Raw genomic sequence first — 5,243 nt, 5'->3', positions numbered from 1 at the left:
AAACAAATCTTTCTTGGTTCTCGTCACGATTTTTTCTAAGCTTTTTAGCTCTGCAATGATTTCTGAAGGAATAGGAAATTGTTCAAATATACCTATATGAATTCTTTCTCGTATTCCTTTATGTGTATCTTAATTATATGCCACAAAAACCTATACAGCTAATTTCCTCAATAGAATCCTGCAGATTTTTTCCAGTGAATTCAATAATGTAACCATGGACTTTAAAGTGTTTTGTTCAATTTTTCCAGGAATTCTTCCACGAGTTCGTCTAGGAATTCCACGACATAGTTATCCATGTTTTTTCTGCTATCTTCAGATTCAGAGGGTTCATTTATTTGCTTTAGATATGGCTTTCTGAAAAAATCCCTGGAATATTAAGAGAAATTACTTAACTAATCCCTAAAGAATTTTTAGACAAAATCCTCAATGAATTCTTATATAGATACCTACTTGAAAAATTTTGGAAGATTCTCGAAAAAAAATCCATAGCGAAAATTCTGGAGAGGTTTAGAGGAATCTATGGAAAATTGATGAAGAGATCCTTTGAGTATTTATTGAATGTATCCCAGGATACATTTTTAGAGAAATTTTCTGGAAGACACCAGTGAATAAATTCTCGAATTCATTTTGTGCGGCCGCGGAGGGTTCTTCTCATATTTGGTCCGTTGTATTTTCTACCAACCCGAAATTAGAACATACGAAGCCTATTTAATTTTCAATTTAGTTTCAACCCAAAATTTTAACATAGTAATTATTTATTTTTTTTTGTTTTATTTAACCTTCTTAGATACTTAATTTATGCTTCAATAATATTTCTACCATGACTTCTTTCGACATTCATGCATGACAGGATTATGAGTAAGGCAGGCCTTTCTCATAATCCTAAACAGGATTCTTTAAGAATTCTGGACACAACTTTCACGGATAACATTGACAAGATTTTCACAGAATGTTTACCAGGATTCCATAGCCACAATTTTCAACGAACTCAATACATATAAGTTCTGGGCAAGATTACAACATAACGTTATGTAACGTTTTGCCAGAAAACTAAGCGAATTTATAATAAAATTATGAGTAGGTTTGTTTTAAAATAATTTTAAGCATTTTCAAATATTTCTAGGTAGCATTTCAATATGATTATTAAGTAAGATTCCTATGGGTTTCTTCTATGACTGGGGTGAGGTGACAATTGTCGGTGTCGTATAGCGAGGTGACAATTCTCGACTCGAGTGAAGTGACTCTCCATTTGATTTACACGGTGAGTCACTTCACTCGAGTCGAGAATTGTCACCTCGCTATACGAGACCGACAATTGTCACCTCACGCCAGTCGTAGAATAAACACACTAGGCACGAAAGTTGGACATTCTGACCAAAATTTTCCTAGAGGCTTGATCAGGATTTTAGCACATTCAGGCTTACGCTAATAATATAAGGTCGGACTGTGACAGAATTTGGAGCACGATTCTAATAAATAATCTAATAATCTAATAATCTAATAATAGATTATTAAATAATTTTCATAGGGACTCTCACAATGTCCAACAGAATGCTTAGCAGCAATTATCTTTTTATCGATTTTTTCAAATGAAATTTTCTCCATTCACTTATTTTTGTCAGATTTTATGAACTTCATTTACTGATTTTCGTCAGCCTTCATGGGAATATTTGTGCGTTTAAAAATGATGCCCGCGACACAAAATTATTCCTGCAATTTGGCCCGCGGTTCAAAAAGGTTGGGCAGGCCTGCCCTAGAGCAATTGCTAAAGGAGTACCTGAAAGGAGTTCCTTTGAGAAATGTATTGGAATCTTCGCATGTATGAAATGCCAAATAAAAACCTTGAAAGCATGTTTTAAAAAACCCTTGCAGGAATCAAATGGATGAAATTCTTTCCAAATCCTTCCCAGTGAGCTAGGAGCCTTAAAAGAAAATTTTAAAGGAATACCAGGAGGCATCTCTGGTAGAATTCCTGAAAAAACGAGAATGAATGTTTTTTAAGAATCATTAAGTCCTTGAAGGAATTTCTGAAGAAATCCATGGATGAATTTGTGGAATTCCTGGTGCATTAGAAATTAGAAATTCGGGAAGAATCTGAGGAGTTCTTTTATGACCTCCATCTCTGATAGAATTCTTCGAGGAATCCATAATAAAATTCCTGGAGGAACCCTTGGTGAAATTCCAGGAGAAATCTCGGGGGAATATTCATGGAATAATTCTTGCTGGTATTTCTTAAGGAATCTTATTGGAAAATTTTGTAGGTATCGCTTATGAAATTCTCGAAGGAAATTTATTTGTTTATTCCTGAAGGAATTTCAGGTGTAACTCTTGAAGAAATCTCTGGTAGTATTTCCTTAAGGAATTCCAGCAGGAATTCCTCCAGTATTTTTTTTCTGAGATTTCTACATTAATTCTACAAAATTTCTCCAAAAATCAGGATAGGAATCTACAGATTACTAGGGGTATACTGAAATTATTTAAAAAAATCCCTGACGAAATTCTTATCCTGACTTTTGGAGAAATTTGGTAGAATTATTGTAGAAATCTTAGAAAAAAAAAACTACTAGAGGAGTCCCTGCTGGAATTCCTTCGCTTTTGGAAACCGCACAGGAATTACTTATAAATCACTTGAAGGAATATAATTAGTGATTTATGGACAAATACTTGGTGGAATTTTTGAGTATTATAAGTAGGATACCCCTGAAAAAACTAAACGAAGAGATCTCATATAAAATGTCTAAAGGAGTTCCTGAAGGAACACCTGGCAAAACTCTTGAAGGTATCCCTGATAGAATCCTTGGAGAAATTTCTAATAAAATTACTGGCAGAATTCCCGGAGAAATAACTGGTGAATTTCTTGGAGGAGTTTTCGTTAATTCCCGGAGAAAACCCTGGTAGTGTTTCTGGAAGAATATTGTGGAGTTATTTGATAAATTTTCAGTTAAATTTGATTTAAAAAATATATGGGGGAATTCCTGGTAAAATTTGGGCGTAATGAAATTTTTGACGTAATCTCTGATAGAGTCCTTAGAAGAATCCCTGGTAAAAATCCCTATTATAATCAATGGAGTAATCCCTGATAGAATCCTTCCAAGAATTCCTGGTAAAGTTCCTAATAGAATTATTTAATCGAATTCTCAGAAAAAATGTTTTAGGATTCCCTGATTGAATCACTATAGGAATCCCTGATAGAATTTGTAAAGAAATACCTGGAGGAATCTCTGATAGAATCCTTGGAGGAATCTCTGGTGGAATATCTAATACTATTACTGGATGAATTTCTGGAGAAATGCCAAGTAGAATTCTTGGTAAAACTCCTGGATGATAGAATCCTGATAGAATCACCGGAGGATTACCTGATAAAATCACCGGAGGAATGTAGTGTAATTTTTGGAGGAATATTTAGTGAAATTCTTAGAAAAATGTCTAGAGCAATCCTTGCGGAAAAAATCTTTGATATAATTTTTGGGGAACATTTCTGGATTAATTCATGCTAGTATTTCTCAAGAAATCTCTTTCACAATTTTTTCTAGATATCGCTTATGAAATTCTCGAAGTCACCTATTGCTGAAGGAATTTCAAGTGAAACTCTCCTGTATTTTTTCAGGTTTTTTTTAAATGTTTCCGGCAATTCCTACAGAAATTATTTCCAAAATTCCTCAATAAAATTTCTTTAGAGATTTCTTCTGAAATTCCTCAAAAAAATGTCCTGGGGTTCTTTAGAAATTCATGCAGAGATTCCTTCATGAATTCTTCCACAGATTCCTTAAGGAGTTCTTCGAGAAGATTTCGTTCAGAGATTTCATTGGGAATTCCTCCAGAGATTCCTTGAGAGATATCTTCAGTGATGCCTTAATGTATTTCTCAAACGTTTTCTTCGAGTTTTTTTTTAGTGATATAGGGGATTATATCAGGAAATCTTTCTAAAATATCACAACTTATATTTCAGGAATACACAATAATTCCTGTTTTTTCTGAGAGATCTATATGAGCATGGCTGATAATTTGAGGAGTCCTGGTGGAATATCTAAAGACATCCCTGGAAAAATTCATACAAGAAATTTGTTAGGAATACCATGACCCCACAGTTATGGATCAAATAGTGTGGAGTCCAACCTATAAAATTCAATAAAACGACATCACCTATTGCTGAAGGAATTTCAAGTGAAACTCTCCTGTATTTTTTTCAGGTTTTTTTTTTAATGTTTCCGGCAATTCCTACAGAGATTATTTCCAAAATTCCTCAATAAAATTTCTTTAGAGATTTCTTCTGAAATTCCTCAAAAAAATGTCCTGGGGTTCTTCAGAAATTCATGCAGAGATTCCTTCATGAATTCTTCCACAGATTCCTTAAGGAGTTCTTCGAGAAGATTTCGTTCAGAGATTTCATTGGGAATTCCTCCAGAGATTCCTTGAGAGATATCTTCAGTGATGTTTTAATGTATTTCTCAAACGTTTTCTTCGAGTTTTTTTTAGTGATATAGGGGATTATATCAGGAAATCTTTCTAAAATATCACCACTTATATTTCAGGAATACACAATAATTCCTGTTTTTTCTGAGAGATCTATATGAGCATGGCTGATAATTTGAGGAGTCCTGATGGAATATCTAAAGACATCCCTGGAAAAATTCATACAAGAAATTTGTTAGGAATACCATGACCCCACAGTTATGGATCAAATAGTGTGGACTGAAGGAATTTCAAGTGAAACTCTACTGTATTTTTTTCAGGTTTTTTTTTAAATGTTTCCGGCAATTCCTACAGAGATTATTTCCAAAATTCCTCAATAAAATTTCTTTAGAGATTTCTTCTGAAATTCCTCAAAAAAATGTCCTGGGGTTCTTCAGAAATTCATGCAGAGATTCCTTCATGAATTCTTCCACAGATTCCTTAAGGAGTTCTTCGAGAAGATTTCGTTCAGAGATTTCATTGGGAATTCCTCCAGAGATTCCTTGAGAGATATCTTCAGTGATGCCTTAATGTATTTCTCAAACGTTTTCTTCGAGTTTTTTTTAGTGAGATAGGGGATTAGATAGATATATAGATAGATAGTTATATAGATATTGTATAGATATAGTATTCAAGCATCTTCTCTGTGAATTTGAAAATATTTTAACGAGGGAAACGAAAGTTATCGTGATTTCAAGGTTTTGAGCTATTTTGGAAGGGATTTTTACATGCTTCACAATGTCAGTCCTATATACATTTTTATTTGTAAATAATGTACATTAATATAACGA

The sequence above is a fragment of the Aedes aegypti genome, chromosome 1 (assembly GCF_002204515.2).
Source record: "Aedes aegypti strain LVP_AGWG chromosome 1, AaegL5.0 Primary Assembly, whole genome shotgun sequence".
NCBI classification, from domain to species: domain Eukaryota; kingdom Metazoa; phylum Arthropoda; class Insecta; order Diptera; family Culicidae; genus Aedes; species Aedes aegypti.
Note: the sequence above shows the minus strand (reverse complement) of the source record.